Source organism: Wasmannia auropunctata, unplaced genomic scaffold (assembly GCF_000956235.1).
Source record: "Wasmannia auropunctata unplaced genomic scaffold, wasmannia.A_1.0 LD336101.1, whole genome shotgun sequence".
Lineage (NCBI taxonomy): Eukaryota > Metazoa > Arthropoda > Insecta > Hymenoptera > Formicidae > Wasmannia > Wasmannia auropunctata.
In genome coordinates this window covers 5,477,279-5,497,938 of record NW_012026789.1, presented here as the reverse complement: position 1 = coordinate 5,497,938, position 20,660 = coordinate 5,477,279, and the positions used below count along the sequence as shown (strand labels likewise).

Below are 20,660 nucleotides of genomic sequence, written 5' to 3'. Positions count from 1 at the left end.
ACGATGTGAAATAGCGTGCTTTTAGCGAACGGGGAATAACAAATAAGCCGTAATAAAGCAGCGGGGATGCATCGGCTTGGCGCGCGATCTTTCCCGGTAACTTACTGTACTCGGACCCTCGGCTGCATGGGAAAGGGTTAAAGGGTCAACCTGCGTCCCTTCGTTCGGCTAGCCTTAGAAATGGCTTTTCCATGGAAAACCGCTACTTTGAGCGTATAATACACACAACGCCGGTGTATTTCTTCAGTTACAAATACACGCGTGTATCGCGGTGTGCTTGACGTTTTACCTTTGACCTTACCTTTACAGTCGTAAATCGGAGAGAGGGAGGGGGGAGAGGTTTTGCTAAACGAAATTGCACGAATTTGTACGTAGATTATACCTTATACACAGTGCACTCGTGACTGTTGTGTGTATATATAACGCTTCGATGGTCGCCGCTAAACAGATTCGACACAGGGAGGGCTTTGTGCAAGATTTCGGACTTTATCGCGGTGCACAAAGGATGCACCACCCGGAGGATTAACCGCACGGCATCCTCGCGGACCAGCTCGCTTGCGGTCGATCAACGTCGCGGAAACTTGGCGGATCGTCCCTTTACGTGGCCTGCGAATTGTCGGGGCATAGCGTTATCGATCGACGCGGCGAGGGTAAATGTATACGTAAAAGGCCAAGAAGAAATGCTTCCGCGAGGAAGCGCCGTTGCATAAAGAAGCGGCGAGCCAGAGCTTCGAGGATGGGAAACGAGGGGGAACGGTTGGGGAGGGCGGAAAATTGCGAAGCCATAGCAATAAACTGTACCCGGGGCTCTCTCGCAGGCGTTCGCTGGCCCATACCTCGCATCTCTATACGACGCGACGGTATTCTTCCGACCGCGACGTTAGGGATAATTTGCGCGTACTCTCTTTTGTGTCTTTTTTATCGTCGCTTGCGCGTTGCTCTCTAACAAATTTGATTTTCACGAATTGATTGACGAGATCTTGATATTTTCGAGAAGAATCAGTCATTCCATAATTTTTCAGCTGTTTTAATTTATTTACATTGATACAGGGAAATAACGATTTTGTTGAAAGGTATAAAAATTTTGATGAAAACAGATCTGAAAATAATTTTTTGTTGAATCATCAAAATAATTTGTTGGAATGATCAAAACTGATATGCTATACAAAGTTTTGATATTCTAGCAATCATTTTGACTTTTGCACAAAATTATTTCACTATTGAACAAAAATTATTTTCAGATTCTGGATTCAGCAAAGTTGTTCTTTCCGTGTAATATTGCCTTTAATTTCATTATCTATCCATCCGACATCATTTAATAAGCCGACGGCGTACGATATCAGGAAATAGGCATGTACATCAATCACAATGGCATAAAGTGCGGATTTGAGAAAGGAGTTTCTTATCAATCTGCAGCAGTCCAATATCTTTGACTTAGCGCATTCCCGAAATCGTCGATTCAATTTCGCGCGTATTCCCCGTACGTGGTATATCGTCTCGGTCGCACCGCGAGCGAGTCCTTAAATTGAAAGTATCGATCCGATTGGTATCACCGAGTGGCAGCTTGACTTCGCGCGCGCGCTTCGTGCGAGCGAGAGGCGTATTTTCGAAAAGTACTGGGAAGAAGCGGATTATACGAAAGTGAATTGTTTTTCACGCGCAGTGATAAATTTAACGTTCGACGAGCGGCAGAGGTTCATTGCCGGGACAGGTGTAAAAAAAACACGATTTTTTGCGAGTAATTTCGGCAGCGGCTGGGAAAAATAAAGGCGGCGCTCGTAGACTTTCCGCGTTTCGAGGGCGTAGTGTGTGCGTGTGTGCCTCAGTCGCAGCGCGTACACATTGTTGCCGTAAAGCCGGTCGCGCGCGAGATCGATAACGGTGAGAACTCGAGGCGCGTGCACGCCTCTCTTTAACTGCTCGCTAGCACCTATGAATTATTTACCGCCGTCGTTATCGTTCGACGCCGTCGTCGTCGTAATCGTTGGCTCGATTCGGCCGGATCCACGATTCGGATTCGGCGCACGGACGATCCTTAACCCTTCGCCGAAATCGATCTCGTCGCTACGTGCTCCGCGGCTAATTTGCTCGCGAATCGTATCCGTCGCTCGGAGAGAGCGCTAGAGAGCGGGAGAGAGAGAGAAAGAGAGAGAGAGAGAGAGAGATGAGGCCGAGAGCGAGAGGCGACGAGGCCTAGCCAAGGCCATCTCGCGCGGATAAAAGCCGGGCGCAGTTTATTTATAGCTATCCTCGCGATAGGAATAACTGCCGCGGCGTTTACAATAACGCGTTCGTGTAACCTACGGTAACCTACGCACGAATTTCTTCGTCATTTTTGGATATGTAGAATTAAATTGGTCTTCATCTGTTTCCTTTGACTTGTACAGTCGTGGACAAATAGGTTGCAACACTTTTTTTATAGGTTTCAAAACGCACTAATATTTTGCAAATGCGAACCAAGTGATTGGTGTTATACTGTCTCTACATTAAAGATAATACATCGTGGTTTGCATTTGCAAAATATTAATTACCTACGTAAAATATATATTATGAATATATATTATGAATATTAAATATATATTACAGAAACCTATAAAAAAAAAGTCGCAACGTATTTGTCTACGACGACTGTACATACAAATGTCAAACATGCAATCGATCTTTTTAATCGATTAATTTAAAATGAGCGTCAAACGAGTCTCCGATTTTCTCGCGAATTGCGCGCGAAACATTTGCTACAAACACCAGCTCGCTTGCGTAACACTTTTATAGCTGTACATTAGGAACCGCAGATGTAATTAACTCGCTGCAATTAGCACTATTTTTCACGTTTACGCCGGCGACGTCGACGCGAAGCGTGATGAATTGTTAGACTCATCTCGACACGGTCGCACGAAGAGTATCTTACGAAGGAGGACAGCAGGAACGGAGACAATCGAGACTGCTAATGGGAAGATTAATTCGATCTTCTAGTCCGTGCACTTTTCATCTTTCTTCCGCCTTATTTTTCTTCTTCCGCTTCTTCTGATTTTATGATTTTTCTTTCTCACGGAGGAATCGCTGGGGGAGGAAGCGTCGTAAAAATTTCAACTTGGTCGGCTCGGCTTCTCAACGGTCGAAGAAGTTACGCTCAGTTCGGAAAATAGCGCCTTTTTTTGCCGCGCTCGGTGTTCGGCGCGTAACTTTCGCGTTTACATGTTTAGGAAACTAAAAATCGAGTTCCGTCAGATTTTTAACCCGCGGCAGCTAGTTATCACGCGTAATAAGCTTCCGTGGAATTTAATTATCATTATTTTCGTCTTATTAGTATCAAATTGGATTCATAATGCTCCTCCGCTCGGGTTGCTTCTGCTTATAATGTACGCGAAGTTAACGCAATAATTAATGGCATGTTATACCGCATGTGCGCGTAAAGTAACAATTAATTACATCATGGCTGCCGCTCGTGCGGCATATAATATAGTGCCGATATATTACAAACAATCGCTAATTGCCAACAACAACCGAACTTTCCTATTCCTCGTTATCAAACACTGCTCACATTGTTCTTCTTTTTTTTCGGCTCGTGTTTTACGAACGCGCGCGTCGTGGAAAGTATCGGATCGCGTATATATATGTATATACGTTTCCGCTAAATCGCAGGCGCAATCGCCGATCGAAGTGTAGCAGCAAGCGGGGCGGCACCAATACACTTCGCGCAGAAAGTAAAACAGTCTGTCAGATAAGTTGTAGCCACGGCCGGCGAGTGAATCGGATTTTAAATGAAAAACTGGCTCACGTACTTGCTTGCACTTGCTTCAGTTCGGTCCGCTCTAATCCTACTATCCGCCGGAAAACAGCTTCGTTCTTGCCGCGCTCGTCACTATACTTCTTCCAAGTTCATGACTTCTTAACTTCCCGCTCTCTTTATCTCATTTAATTCAAGGTGTTTTTTTTTTGTAAAACACATTTTAGCACATGGAGGATATCAGAATTTCTTAAATTTAGCCTTTAAATCGTTGTCATTGCAAAATAAGCGTTTGCAAGTTACGAATTGAATCTCGCACAAATTCAAGCTCGTCCCTTCTTGTTCCCATCTTTACCAGGCGTTCACCTGGCAATTTTTACGGTGCGCTGCACACACAGATACACGGATCCCTCATCTACAATTTATCCTGCGGGCAAAGGATACTTTCGACGCGGTTTTTTTTTATTGGCCACTATCCCCCAGCCGCTTCGATCGACCCTCTTTTATTAGTTTGACGTAAAGCACGTCGTTTACGTTATCGATTTTGTCGGCTTTTTCTACCACAGTGATTGTCGGAATTGGAACGAAATCTGTGTCCCTCTTATCGGACGGGCATAAACGAGCCATATAATGATACTCAACTCCATAGATACTTACGAAATGACCCAAACGGAACTGCAAAAGGCGTGCCGATTTTACGAGAACGCTTTCGTTCGATTTTCGTATATGGGAAAAACGTTGCGCACGATTCCTTTATCATTTTATTCTTTAGTACATTGAGCGGTTTTACGCTGACCTTCAATTGTGTGAGAGTTCGAAATTCGGATCGGAAGGTAAAATTCGCATAAAATATCGTGCAGCGAATAAATATACTTGTGGAGAGAGAAAAGGATTGTCGGACCAGTTAAGAAATATTCTTAAATTCAACTCTCAAAACTTATCTCAATGAAACAATACTGAAATTTCTGAATATTTGATTTTATATAAAATTAATAGAAAGACAAATCGTCAATGAATTATATCAAAATTAATAAATAATTAATAAATTATAATATATTTTTAATACAGATATAATGTAATTAAAAATGACAATATTTTGTTTTTTAAGAAATAAATATGAGACGTATGCTTAGGTAATTCTATCGTGTATGTATTGCATTATCTCACGGATATCAATGCTTATTTCCGGTCGAAGTTCATTCCAGCCGCGCGAGCGCGCGCGCGTTTTATCGATAGAGGAGCGTCACCGAGCAAATACAATTCGCTTGAAGTGGTTATCGGCGAAACAAATAAACTTGACTGCAAGACTCTCGCAATCTTGACCTCGAGGCTGGACGAATCAGGCAGTGTACATTACAAACGCTACAACATATAACGTCATTGCTTCGTTTGCCAATGACGACGCCTCGTGTGCCAATTTTAGACTGAACCAAGATGCTCATATTATCTTCACGTGCAATTAAGACAAAGGGAAAAATCATGACATCGTTTTTAAAACAAATATAAAATTTGAATATTAATATTTCTTTCTTTCAATTTGTTACCGAAATCATTTTGTATTATGAATCGTCATAGCATGGCAAAAAATTGGATAAATGCAGTTGCTTTTCTCGATCGTGATATAAATTTTTTGTTTACTTGTAATTAATAATAGCGATACCTATTTGTTTTAATGTTTTATAAAGTCTTCATATTGGCAGACGAAGTGAAATATATCTTATGTTTCAATTTTTTTAAATACATATCACAGATGAAGATATATGAGAATAGATTTGGAGAAATTTCGGAAATTCGAAAAGTTTGAAAATAACGTTAAAGAACGGGAACTATAGGATTCTAATCCTGTGCCCGAACATTTTGTCGTTCTTGAATCATTTACTTTGGTATACCTTTAAACGATTTCGTAGGTTTTCGGAATTTGTCCTAAAACGACACCGCCAACTGTTCGCAGAAGCCCCCCCCCCGCCGAAGGGGAAGCGCGATTTCGCTCGTTTGCGATCGCCGGCGAGTGTAAGGAGAATCATCGACACGTATATAGTGGCAGCGGACGGGGTTCTTCGACGCTTTACGGTAACGAGTGGCTCGCGTACGAAAGCCCTAATTAGCGTTCCCGGCAGGCAGGTACCTAACTGTAGATTTAAAGGCGTATACCCAGCGTCGATCCCGCCGGTGGGTAATGAACTCCGTTCCGGGAGGCAGGAACGAGAAAGGGCGAAGGGGGGAGGGGACGAAGGGGAGGAGACGCGGTGGCGCTGGGAGAGAAAGCCGTGGCGAAGGTAGAGGCGGCAAGTTGGAAGGATACATTGCCGGAAGCGGATCTTGCGATAGGGTTAACGGTATCAAGAAGACGTTTGCCGACTGTCGTCGCGTGACCAGTTTAATTGGCGAGCCGCTCTTCCCGTCGCGATGGCCCATCGCGGTTCTCCGTGGTGTCGGAAGCAAGATCCTCATCCTCGGAGTCGTTCCCATCTGATTCCTTTACAACACCATTTAGACGATGAACGTAATTAACGCCGCGTGAGGTAAAGTAAAAATGTTTATAATCCCCTTAGGGTTACATTTTCTTATATTCCCAACTTCTCTCCAACTATTACAACCTTCAATTTCGTCACTTCCATTCGACGATCGCCTTTCAGAGACTGTGCTTCGATTTGTGCCGCCAAATACCGTAGAGCACTGGCAGCGCTGCAGCGCATTTCAGAGCACCGTAGTTCTGGATGGTTTCGAACCTGGATCCTCGGCACAGTAAGCTGCCACACAGCGACCTGCACCACGATCGCCCCTCACGTCGCGTGAGGTGAACATTACTTTCGACCCGAGTTCGATGCTCGCACTACTAATAACGAACGAGTCCGAGCAAGTTAACCGCGCGCTTGAATGCGTAATTGCCACGCGAGGGGAAGGGGGGAGTCGTGGAAAGTTCGATTTCGTCCATGTCTTTGATTTCGACGAATCGCCCGGTAGCTATTTCCCTCTTAACTTTGGAAACTTGCCGGCAAAGTTCCCCACACCCGCGTCAACTTCTCGACGAGAACGGATCGGCAAACGATACACATGCATATACACAACGCGCACACACATCTCCGTCTATATGTGTATACACTAAAAGTACAAGGAGAGACGTATAATTTAATGCAAGGGCAAACATTTGCTTTTCCGCAGCCAATCTCGACTGCGATTCTCGCTGCCGCCGCAAAATTCTCACCATTAGTGCAGCTTTCGTCACAAATCCGTCTCGCTCTCGTTCCCGCGAACAATGCCTCGCTTCTATTAAGATGACATTCGTCGCGTGAATGGAAACGAGTTGATCTGTTGTTACAATTGTTCTAATTCAGATGTTCCATCGTTAAATTAGTTGTCAATGGAATCATTTTGAGGAGCATTCGCGGGAGCTAAAATAGCTAAATGAATGAAAACAAGACTGTATTTATTCTTTTATCTATTATTAATCTTTATTTTATATATATATAAATATACGACAACAAAATGATGTGAAATGAGCTATATAAGTGAATAATTCTGTTGAATTGCTAGATTAACTAGTCACGCTTTCAGCGTCGTTAAGACATCGCGATAATCTTCAACGTGATAAATAATAATTATATTGAGCCGGCTTATAGGAAACTGATGAGCAGTCACTTTTGAAGAATTTATGAGAGGCTCTCGCTGAGACGATCAATCGGATTTCTCGCGTGTCACGCTAAGAACATTCACGCATTCGATTAATACACTCACGATAATTCTTTCACGCATTCGATTGATACACTCATGATAATTCTTCCACGAGGCGCGATAATCGCTTCGCGCGCGCTCGCGCGCGCGCGCTCGCCGGAAGAAATTCGTGTCATGTTTGAATAGAGAAGACAGAGTGTCTCGATCGTGCGGGAAACCTGTCGCACCTGCCACCGAGGTCAGGGACGATCCTCAGCCGAGATAAACCGGAGAAGGTAGGCAGGCAAGCAAACTGGTTGGTTCGCTACTGCAATTTCCAGCACGATCAACGAGAAGGTCAGCGTACTTGCGAAAACCGGTGATTTCCCGTCGTGCAAATATCAGTTTTTTTTTTAATTCTCGCCAAACTTTGATCACGCATCGCAGCCAACTAGCCAACACGATTAACGATCCGTCCGATTATTTCGTAAGATTTTTAACGAGCTACAGCTGCGCGATTAACTTAAATCCTATACTAGAGATACCTATTTTTCCGCATTTGAATAAACAGATGCACCGGTCATTTAAATACTTGTACTCGAGCGCCTCGATTAATGGTCGACTACTCGACTATTTGTATTCTCAATTAAGTAGACCATTCCCGGTCGTGAATAGCCATGAAACACCGTCGCGAAGAACTTGTTGCTAGAAGTTCTTACACGAAGGAGGAAGGAAGGCGGAGGGGGGGGGGAGAATGCAGATATTCAAGGATCGTATGTATGTAGATCGCGCGCAGCGTGGCTCCCCGGGAGAACTTTAATAAATCCTCGAGCGCGCGGGAGTTGGGTGTAAATTTACTTTGGCTAAATTTACGTGGTGCGGAAAGCGGGTTCGCGCGCGAACAAAGGGCGATTATTAATCGGTAGCGGCTACAAATTTGCGCGTGGTTACCTGGATTCGTGCGCGCGCGCGCGCGCGCGGGATCGAGATGCGCGACGTGCCTTTGACACGCGGCGAGTTTACGTTCTCCTTTGACCCATATATAACCCTTCGTTCGATTAATGCCACGCGGCTCTTAATTACGCCGTTTAATCAACGTAATTAATCGTGGCGCGGCCCCTTTGCTTCTATTTGTTCGTGCGCGCGCGATGTTAATGCGCCATTCCGACAAATGATTGCTGCAAACGCTGCGAAGTATCGGATCTCAATTTATGAGTTCGCCGTGTGTTATCGGCGATTTCGGCGATTATGCGAAGTTAATAGTTTATAACGGTCACTGCAGTCGCGACGCACGAGAGTACCTGCTAAATGACAAAGAATAATACAATTACAGAATTATACAATGTACAGCATTTCGAATTCGAATTGTTTTAAACAAGTGCAGTTCATTTGGATTTGATTTCTTATATGAATATAGTGTGTTTGTCACTTAAGTGAAATATTTGGCTTATTTTCTTCGATAAAACGCTGCCTTTATAATCTTCCATACATTTTTTAAGTATTTAGAATTGAATAATTTATCTATGCAAATTTCGCGTAACGCCATTTTTCCTGAAACCGTCATTTTATTGGAAAACATTGCGCGTATTGTTATTTTCGATGTCACGAGGTGTCAAAGCTATTATTATTGTACAGGAAGCCCATTATGCTAACGATATAATCATAGCTGCGCAGGAAAGAAGAAGCCCTGTGAATGAAAGAGGCTGCCGTCGCATTTACAGGAAAGTCGAGTTATTCTCGTAGATAATAAATTATTACAGCGATGGCACCTGAATAGGATCGAAAGATGAGTCGAGTCGAAGTTAACAACTCGCGCTCGCAGTAGAGAAAGTAATCGGGCGTATTATTCGATTAAAAGTAATTGCTTCCTGGCGACCAGAAGGGTCAGTAGAAAGTTAAGGCGAGTGGAAATGAGTCAGTGAGCGTACTTTTAATTCGAAATGCGATTTACTTCTCCGTCTTGATAACAGGTTGTCCCGGAATGATTTGTTCTTCAGCGGATTAGAAGAGTAGCTATCGTGGCACAGAGAGTTGTGCGTCTGCTTTCAATGCCAAAGACCCGCGTTCAAATCCGACTAGAAACAGCGAATTTTTATTCGATCGCTACGTACGCCTCTCGGAAGATAGTGTCAATCCACCGAGAGAGTATGTCTTGCCGTGAAAACTCTCTAAATTAGAGAGTTAAAACAGTAGGTTCCGTATACCTGTGTAAATTGTAAATAACGCGCACACCACAGAAATATACGATAAGGGGTCACTGCGCTTCTGACAAGAGGACAAAGGACTCGGAAGAATTAAAAAAAGCGATTTTTAACTCATTAAACTTGTTCGAACGCAGTGTTTCGTTTGTAACTTTTCAAATTTCAACTTGAAACTGTCCGTAATTCTTGTTTCTAATTAAATGAGCGACTTTTGAGATCAATCTTATCGTAAATTCGATATATATTGTAGAACAAGCGTGTATTTCGACAAGAGGTTTCAATCGATGTATAAATTACCACCTAATGCTTGTGCTTATCCTATATCAAACACACATGAGTTTGATCTCAAAGTCTATTATTTAATTAGAAACAATTTGAAATAATTATAGACATTTAAAGTTGAAATTCAAGAAGTTTAATAACGAAATACAGCGTTCAAATAATTTTGCTAACTGAACAAAAATCTTTTTTTTTAATTTGTTGGAAAAAACGGTTTATATAAATATATAAGCACCGAAATGGACCACGATATCATCTATACGTGCTTAAATCTTTTTTGTGTAGCTACTATACTACTATATATTATTATTTTGTGACGCTTTTCTTTCTTTCTCCATTCTATATTTACTTTATTTTGTATACAGGAAGTATTACATAATTGAAATTGGATGAATTTAGTGGCCGTGCATGTCGGTCGATTTATCACATATAAAGCGTTTGTTACGTAATTCTTAAATTGATTTTACATGTGAAACTAAAACGGGATACTAAGACGGGCGTGCCATTGTCGTTTCGCACGCGTAAACGTGTTGCGCTCGACGAGAAGTCGAGAATCTCGCGAGATGAATGCGAGTCCTCTGCGCGATCTCGTGTGTGCAACAGTTACCGCGCTCCCTGTCTCCGCGCGCCACGCCGCTCGCTTTCGCTTTCGCTTTCTCCTTCGCCGTGCCATCTCGTAATAACGCGTCTCACGGGCGATTCTCGTCTCGCAAGCGTAAGGAGAGCGATACAAACTAGCTGCGAGTTACTTACGGGGGAGCAATGCCACATCAGTGCCGTCACGCCTATACGCGTATCGGTAATTTAATAATAGACCAAAGTCTATTACTGCGCACCCTATGACGGTTATTACGAGTCGGATATACGATCGATTCGCGATAATGTTTAGGTACAGGCCGCGTTACGAATGTTACGTTCGACAATGTGCTATTATCTAATAGCGCGATTCGTTTCGTGCGGCGGTTTCGTATTTATCGGAAAACGCAGCAACCCGCAATTCATGTAATGAATATTGCATTAATAATTCGTGCACGATTATTGCATCTATCGCACACACTCGCGAGCAATTAGATGCAAAATCGTAATTAATTTTTCGCGTTTGACGAAAACGAATACTGATAAACTTAGGTCTTTGCACTCCCGAGGAATAGGGGGAGGGGAGAGAAAAGTCTTCACTCTTTAAAGTGCCAACGATCTCGAATTGTAAACGAATCCACGTGACGCCACTGACTCCCGAAAGCGCGCAGTCCCGTTATCGTCACTACGATTCTCAATCGGCCGAAGATCGAAAACTAATGACGCGGCGCCGTTGGATCGTCAAGTAACATCCGATCGTTCGAACGTTTGCCGAATGACTTTGTCAGGCCACGAAAACCGTTCCAGAATGTAACCGAACTTTCTCCTCTTCCTCCTCTTCCTTCTTTGTTTCTTTCTTCCCCTTTCCTCCCTTTTTCGTGTCCTTTCTATTTGAATAAAAGTCGGAGAGAGAGAGAGAGAGAGAGAGAGAGAGCTAGAGCGAGAGGAATAGAGCTCGTAACGAAATTACTTGTTCTGAAACCCGGAGAAACCGGTTCTCAGAGTCTTGCGGACTCGCGAGAGTCTCGCTCGTTTACCTCGGTTTCCACTCTCGGGTATTGAGCACACTAACGCAAGCAGAGATACCGAGATGCCCGCGTGAGGGATTAGAGACGGGTACGCCACGTCGCGCGCGCACACAGTTTTCCGACTCTCGGGGAGGCAGCGACCTTGTCGCGCGCGCGCTCGTCGGAAAAGGAAGAAGACTCTCGCGCCTCTCATTCCAAACAAAGAGCGCCACATTTGGCATTTTTCGAAAAACGTTTGAAATAGTTTTCGAAAGGAATCCGTGTTGTTCCACTCTTCAATTCAGCCAATGTTTTTTAAATCTCTGCCTCACTTTGTTATATTTTCGGTACATTTGCGAGAAACAAATCAGATTTTTATGGAATATTTATAGAAAATAATAATCGCGGATGTGCCATCTATAAACGTTATTAATGACGTTCCCTGCGTGGATTATCCGAGTATCCCTCCAAAGCTTCTATCTCTCTGTATATAATTGCAATAATATTATAATTACATATGCGACTAATTGATGAAATTACGCCGCATCATAGTCGTGTGTAGTGTGCAAGACAGTTACTTTCCGAGGAGATATCGCTTTCTATCTCGTAGACGTAAATGTCTATCGCGACAGCAAGAAGCGCCTCAAACTGCGATTAGTTAACTGCGTTTATCCTTTGTTCAAGCTGCGGGGTACGCATTACAATTCATTATAATGAAGATAGTCTGCGAAGTAGACTGCCTTGAGGATAATGAGCCGATTATATACGGACCGTACGCGCGGCGAGACTGTCTTGATCATAATGAATTCGCCGGGAACGAAGACGAAGAGCGAGTGAGCGAGCGAGCGAGCGACCGAGTGAACGAGCGAGCGAACAATTCGCTCCTTTCCGGATGCTGTTGGATGCTGGCTGGCTGGTGGTACCGGCGTCGATGCATAAGCGCGAGCGGAATTCGAGAGTAAGAAGCCGAGGGGAGACCGGAATGTCTGGAACGAGCGCGACGAACACGACTTACCGTTACGCATTTCCGCGAAAGAACGAAAATTACCGTTTCACTTCTTAAACCTTTCCCTCGAAAAAAAAAAGTGGGACCGCGATGATTCTTTACTTTTCGTCGCGTTCCTAGATCAGCTGATAAATTAATTGGAAAATGTGTTACTTTTTTTAATTATCTATACATAATTGTGTAGATATATATAAATTTTTTTATGCAACGATCAATTTTTTTTTTATATCGTCACGAGTTAAAAATCCTGCTCCAAATAAAAATATTTATTTTGGAACGTGTAAACTTTCTCTCTCCTCTTAAACTGCTTTGTTTTGACATGTATACGTATGTTTTTTAACGCGTTAAAAGGCTTGTGTCTCCACATTCGTTTCCGAAACGAAAACTTTTCGATATCGGATGGGGCAACGGAAAAAATAAATGCACTCTCACGGATTGTCGGCGTTAAATGCATTCGTCGCTCGATTCGGCGCACGTTCTCGCGCCGAAGTGCGGTTGCAACTTTTCGCGTTGAATTTTTTTCGCGTCGCTCGGCGACGCGTTCTCGCTTCATGAATATTCCGGCGTTCATTACGGCGACGCCGCGCGCCGTGCCGTGCCATTGTTGCTTACCGGAACAGCCGTTGCTCGTTCGCGTCCGAGCGACGAAATTTTGATCGCGATCTCTTTCGCTTTTCGAGTCCAAGTATAATAGTTTTAATCGCGCTGCAATTCGACTTAAACCGAATGAGAGAGATCGAATTGTTCTCAACCTGCATATGCAATTGAATTGTTTTGTTAGAGTAATATCGAATTAGCATAATTATTCATTAATGGATCGAAAATCACATATCGCTGTTTAATGAAATTATATCCGGCAATAATATCCGGATATTGCTCGTGGTAACAACGAAATACGTTAATTGCAGTTTTAGCGTATTAAAGATGGAAATACTCGGGGAACCTAATGTAATTATCGGTACGAAACCGATTATCATTGCTCGAACATGTGAGAAACGCGACCGTTCGCGTGTCTTTAAACCGGGATTAACCTTTCGCGAAGTTTTGATGGATCACCTGGCATTACAAATTGCCGCTTAATCCATCAACCAAGTTCAGCAGTTGCGGCAATTATTTTAGCGTTCGCATGCCGCCCCCCTCGACTCTCGTTCGTGCACTTCAACTTCAACGTTCGGGAATTGCGTGCGCATGTACGCACGACACCTGACATACGTATTCGTTTCACGCTGCGCGCTGTTGACTTCCGATTCAAAACGAGAGCGCATTCGAGCTTCGGAAAATGCGGAGCGTTGCGCGGAGAAGTCGTGGATTTTTTAATTAAAATTTTCCAAGATATATTCAGAGATTTGTCTCGCTTGAAAGGAATCGTATTTTCAGTGGATGTTTCTTTTTTCGTTTCCAGGTTTTAAATTCATCCCTGTGGGCCCCACGTATGTTATGGTACAGCCTGCACAACGCGATTGTTCGACGTATAGCAACTGCAATGAGCAAGTAAGTGTACGAGTTATTTTTCACAAACTGCATGATCTTTCAAGTTTTTATTTCGATCGCCGTAGAATTTGCTCTCTTCAGTACCCTGCGTAATTCGCAGTGTTTTATTTCGCGTTCACGATTGCGCGGCGGTTAATCTCATTCGGCGAGAGACTGTGCGCGCACTCGCGTAATTGATCACCCCGCGGATTCCGATCGCCGGAGCGTCGAACGACGATTAATAAGCACACAATCGGACTCAACGAGACGCCAACGAGTGGAGCGTTTTTTTTTCTCTTCCCCCTCTTCTCCTTACGACAACAGCCGTTTCTACGGTTGCAATTACGATCGCGATCGTAAATCAGCGTCTCGATGCGCCATTCCCCGTCCGCCGCTGGAGGGCTTGCCTCTCGGTCGCCTCGTACATGACATAAACGTTATACGAGCGAATGCAGTAGTCCATTGTCACGATATACATGTGTATGTGTGCCTGACTGCCGCGATATAGTTACCCGTATGGTTACAGCCGGGCGTTATCATTGTCGATGCGCGTAATTGCCTTCACGGTTGCACGCACGATTCACGAGGCTTCGTGGAGCCGCGAGAGGCTTCGCAAGATATCCTAAGTTGGATTAAAGAAATCGTGTGCACGCGCGCGAACGCAATTTTGCGATACGCAAGCAAGAACGTTACACTTGCAACTGTCAATAGTAAACTAAAAATAGAACTGTTTATTCAATGATTAAAAAAAAAAAAATCTGTCATATTAGATACGCGACGCAGTAATTAAGTATATGGTTCAAATAAGTCGCGGAATATCGTTCGTTCAAGTCCTTCTACATGCCTTGCATCCGGACGGCATCATTATTAACGAACGAGAGAAGCGGCACGATGGCAAAACGGAGAAGAGGCCTTTGTTAAGTCGAGCGTCGCGTTATCACTGCGCGATCGTCGCTGCGACGAGTTACGATGTAACGGTGTTTTACGGTCCCCTCTTCCGCTCTTCTTCCTTCTTTCCGCTTTCCCTCGTTTTTTTCTCGTCTTTCGCAATGCATTGTCTCTGTGCATCTGTATCCGCGTGACGCACTCTTCTCTAATCGTTAGTAAGAGAGACTGATTGTGAGTATGGAAAGAATTTCGTTAACATTTGTACACCAATATATATCTTAGTATGAAACCATACATATCTCTATTTTTTTAACATAATATTTGTATTGATTACCAATGTTGGGGACATCAAATATTGGCATGCAATAGAAATTTTCGTTAATTTTTAACAGTATTGATGTTATACCATTATACCAATATTATTACTATTATATTATTGAAGGTTGACGATATTAAATTAATTTATAAGGTGTTCAATTTCTATTTTTTATGTGTACAAAAACTAATATTCGCAGATTAACAGGATTATATTATATTAATTTCAAATTTATCTTTCTTTTTCTAATAATATCTTTGATAATAAATAAATACATTAAAATATACATTAAGGAAACACTGTGCAAATGTGATTAATTTTACAACATCGATTTAACAAGATCCAATCAATGTAATAATAATATTAGTATAATACCGAAGCATTGTAATATAATATTACAAATCGTACTATAATATAATACCATGGTATATGTATAATATAATATTAAAAACATGTATATATACGCTTTTTAATATTATATACATTGTGGTATTATATTGTAATTTGTGATATATTATAAATAATAGTGATTTATTATATATATATATATATGTATTCATATTGCTATTATTTTATAATTTCAATACCTGATTAGAAACGTAATGTTGAGAGTTGCGATTTACACGATTTTGCTTGTATCTCGATTCTCGATATATCAAATATAATAATTGGTTATTATCATTACATAGATTTTGCTATTTAGTAAAAGATTAAAGAGAATACGTTCTTACAAATATCTCAGTTTGTTACGAGTATTTTATGCGATGCACAATATGGAATGACTCGTACCTATCTTGTAATTTTCTGAGTTACCTGTACCGCGAGGAATCTCGTTGAGTTTATCTCGCTCTTTTAGACCCTCCTGAAAATCTGGTGTTCCTTCAGGAAATCCAATACCTCAAAAGGAGAAACGCTTGTATAAAGTCCATTTACGTGAGCGTTTCCTCAGACAGCGAAAGGGTGAGACAGGAACGATATGGTTCCGCCATAAATCATTCTTCTTCATCGCTACCGGAAGTCTAAGCTTCCGACGAGAACGTATAGCACAACAAACGTAGACAGCATGATAGTTTTGGATAGGAGGGGTTAATCCATCAACCGGATCGAAAATAGTGGAATCTGGCATTGGCGATATGTATCGGCGGGCGCGGCGGCGGGATAAAGGGGCGTTCCGCGTTGAATTGAATGCAACGAGAAAGGGCGCGCGCGTCGGCCGGCAGAAATTGAAACGTCGCGCGGAAATTGAACGACGGCATAGGTGAACGAAACCTTTCCCCGGTCGCGCGCGCGCGCGCGTGTCGTCGGCGGGTCCCGACGCGGAAATGGAAGCGTCGCCGCTTGTAAACCGAAACCCTTATAAATCAGTCCAACACTTTTCGCGCGACGACGCGCGGTTCGAGGCCGTGCCATTGAAATAAGATCATATGCGATCTTGCGATTGTTCGTATCTTCCTTCGCCTACCTATTCACCGTCGTCGCGAGAAGATCGTTCGTTTTTTCTTTCTTATATATTGTATACGGGTATCTCGAACACCATTGAATGTTTCTTTCACTATAGATTTTTTTACCGATATGAAATCGATTTTTCCTCAATGAAAATTTCCTTTTAACGAGGAGGTATTCATAGTTGTTGAATAACGATCGTTAATTATGTATAAGAATGAAAAACGTAATTATGTAAGAGGGGATTCTGGACAGCTGTGAGTTAAATGTTCTTGAAAGAAAATCCTCTCGACATAATATTTCATTTAATATTTATGAACGAAGCTCGAAGCTTAAACGTTTACAAAAATTTGTATCCGATGATTTTTATACAATTTGGTGAAATCTTTCCTATATACCGTGTCGCGATAATTTCATGCTATCGTGCGATCGAGCGAATCTGGAAATCGGGAATCCGATTATGCGGCAGAGAGACGACTTGCCGGTAGCGAATCGTACAATATAGATCAGGTACATTCCCACAAATGGATCTCGTGTCTCCGTCGTGTCGCTTGCTTCGTGCGATTTTAGCCCGGGGACATCGCCTTACGTTACATTGAATTACCTCGGTGTATTCAGTTGTGCGGCGGCGCGTGCTACCGAGAAGCAGACGGTGATATGTGTATTTATACGAGCACTTATCGCCGCGAGATTACGCCTCTCTAATCTCTATCGGAAGTATACATCGCCTGTGGATGTGTTCGTGTATCTTCATCGCGTGTAAGGAAACCTCTTGTCATACAGCTACACTGTGGCGAATCCGACACGTTAAATACCGCGTAAATTTTGATTAATTCTGTGAGACTCTAATTAATGACACGAAAAAATCAGAAAGATTCAATTAAAAAATATGTAATTATCGTGTTTAGCCCCTTTTATACAGAATATTGCGCAGAACATAATTGGCGCAATATGACTTTTATGAACTTTTTGAAAAATAGACTAAAATTTATTAATGGCACTTTTGGAACCTAGAATTGATAAATACTTTTTTAATCGAATGCAGCGTCTAGATAATAATGGCTTATGTTTGAATGAGATATCTATAAGTTATTTGATAATGTAAAAAATTAAAGATAAGCAACATAATGCAGATAATGTAATTACACAATATTAAGTTAATCAATAAAAATATAATTTTGTATTTTTAATTAATAATTACGATAAGTATATAAATGAATTGCAATAAATGCGTAACATATTTAAATACGATGCGTTTGATTTAAAAAGGCTTAATAAATTCTAAGTTTTGCAGGTGTTAAAGTATTAATAAATCTTAACGTATATAATTTTTAGCTTTTGCTCATATAAGCTTTTTTTATAAAAACGTTACATGCTATTGATTGCAGAAATAAAAAAGAAACTGCAATTACTTTAATAATAATGTTGCAAGAAATACTGAAACTTTTATTATATGAAATCGTTAAATCAATTTTATCATGTGGAAAGGATTAATCTATTTTTTTCTATCTGTGATGCGTGTAACTTCTTAAGTGCAATTAGTGACACTTTATCGTATATCAATCAGAAATAAATCAGTGTCATAGAGCCGGCCATTGTCGCAATGATCATTTAATGTGCCAAGACCCTATCGGAACCTCCGCGATCGATTCTCCGATGAGTTCTCGGTAGAATGGATACCAATTAAGAGGCAGCGCATTTCCCGGGAAGCGCACGGATCTTCTCGCTTATCCTTCCCGGTTCTCACAGTTTCTCTCTTCCTCCACCGTTTCTTCCTATGCGGATCGCCGGCAGCCGCGCCGCGCCGCTCTCAAGGCAAGTTATGCTGCCAAGGGAGGAACTCGTTTGAATTTAATGCTGGTCATTATTGCGCGCAAAAGGATGACTCATCGTCGCTTCGATTCTTGTCTCTTCGACAATCAATGACAAATCCGTAACGGTTTGCTTCAATAAGACTTTACATCACGAATCTTGTACGCGTCGCGCTTTGAAAAAACGTAGTTCCGAGTTTATTTACAATTTACACGAAGCAGCGACAGTTGCAAAGTATCTCGCGTAGTTTAATGTGATTATTCTCGAAAAGAAATTGTATATAGTTACTTAAAAATAGGAACAGGTTTTTTTAGTTTCTATCACTCAGGGAAATGTTTCGCTGTTTCAGCTAGAATTCTAAATATTATACACTTAAATTATATCGCTGTTTTTTGTATCTGCTAAAAAATTGTCTGTCTTATACGTAAAATTTATAGCAGCAAATATATTCTAAGAATATATACAAGAAAATATAGGTCTCATAACTAAATATGATTGAAGTTTGAATTGGAGTCTAGACTGACTAAACGTCATAGAGGAACTTTCTTGCTAAATTTGACAAATAGTTCAGATATAATTTCTGTCTCTAGTATCTATAATCTATATTGATTAAATACAAAACATATGTATATATCGCAGTGCTTACTAATCACTTATCCGTTTTAGTTAATTTTTCGTGTCTAAATAATTCTTGCTATAATTGCAAGATTACTTTTTTCGTAAGTGTAAGAATTTTTATTGTTTAGTTTTTATTATTTTTACTAATCATAATTACTAGAATTTTTTCAGAAATTAAAAAAACTAACTTTCGGTGGCTAATTGAAACATTTATCCGAACGTGATCATCTCTCGTCGCGTCGTAATTCCTCGACTATTTTGCAAAAAAAAAAAACGCGATAAAAAAAGGCAGCCTAAAAATTTTGAAGAATAGCCTCCGCGAATTTTGTGCAATATACTAGATATATCTCGTTATCGCTCGTACACGCTCGCCGCTGCGCTCTCGGTCGTTTCTCTCCGACTCGTCGACCAATCTTCGTCCCGCCTTCCGTCCGTGACAGGTCCGCAACAGTTTGCCACTTACAGCACCTTCCGCTCCCTCGGCTATAACCTTCTCTCATTAACGTCCGTTACTTCGCACTCGATTCCGCACCCGGAACCACCTCGGGCTCGCCTTTCTCTCCCATTATTTCGCCGGCTTACGAGGCAAGGATGTACGAGGACGCCAACGCAGTAACGCTTCTTTTTTATCGCGAAACGATGCGGCACTCAAGAAATTGCAGGATGATTCGCAAGTAAGAAATCTTACTGACAGGGCTGTTTGAATAAAGAACGTAGGAAAATTCCGTGCAGGGAGATTCGATGTTTGTTTTAATCTTCAGTTTTTTGTGTAAGATCAATAACACGGGAGTAATAATTAAGCTTGGAAATTAAAAGTTCTGTTGAAGTTGCCAAACATCCTATATAAAGAGTCTATATAATCCAGAGAGATTTCGCTGGACGAAAACATCCCGCATTGATCTGTAACAGTTTCACAGCACGAGCTTCCAAGCATGCTTGCAACCTTGTTCCATAAACGCGTTCGGTAATAGGTGTATGTGTGTACGTGGCTTCTTGATCATGCGTCACCACTCTTTCCCCGGCACAGCATGAACCAGTGCCCTATTGACCTACATACGAGACATTTATTTCGAAGCGCGTGTCAACCCCAGGAAAGCCACTAAATTGTTTCTGATAATGGGATTGTATATAAAAATTTCCGGCTTAATGGAATTCATCAGACTGAGCCAAAATACACAGAATTGATTCCGCATTTTTCCATTTTGAATTCTAATTATTTAACGCATTTCATAAAAATTCATTAGTTATAAAAGTTTATTATTTCTTTCCTCATAGGGATTCTTTTTATTAAAATTTGAGAATTCTTAAGCTTTTATTTTCTGGATCTATTTTATATTTGATTCTCATCAAATTTCTTTCATTTTGTCTTAGGTTTGATTTAACTTACTCTTAAATCGTATTTGGTGAACGAAAGTCTGTTATCAATGCATAATATCGGGTTTATTTAATGAAACAATTGATTCAATGCGATAGTATTTTTTACGTTGGCATATTTTTGAATGTAGTTTGAAACAAGTGTTTTAATTTTATGTTTAAATCCATATTGTCTTAAACTCTAAATATTATTCAATAAAATTATATTTCATTGTAGATGTTTTTCATTGTTTTAAATTGTTTCATACACGGAAGAATTTTTCGAAAGTATCTAAAAATTCAGTTAGATACA

At 41.4% G+C, this 20,660-nt stretch overlaps 1 protein-coding gene across 2 annotated transcripts in view; it reads left to right on the top strand.

Annotated features, from left to right (window-relative positions):
- Window positions 1-20,660, top strand: part of LOC105460410 — a 186,549-nt gene that overhangs the window by 77,815 nt on the left and 88,074 nt on the right. For both annotated transcript variants that reach the window (XM_011706863.1, XM_011706856.1), the window contains one exon: window positions 13,850-13,938. The gene's annotated coding sequence lies outside the window, so the exon portion shown is untranslated. The remainder of the gene's footprint in view (window positions 1-13,849; window positions 13,939-20,660) is intronic.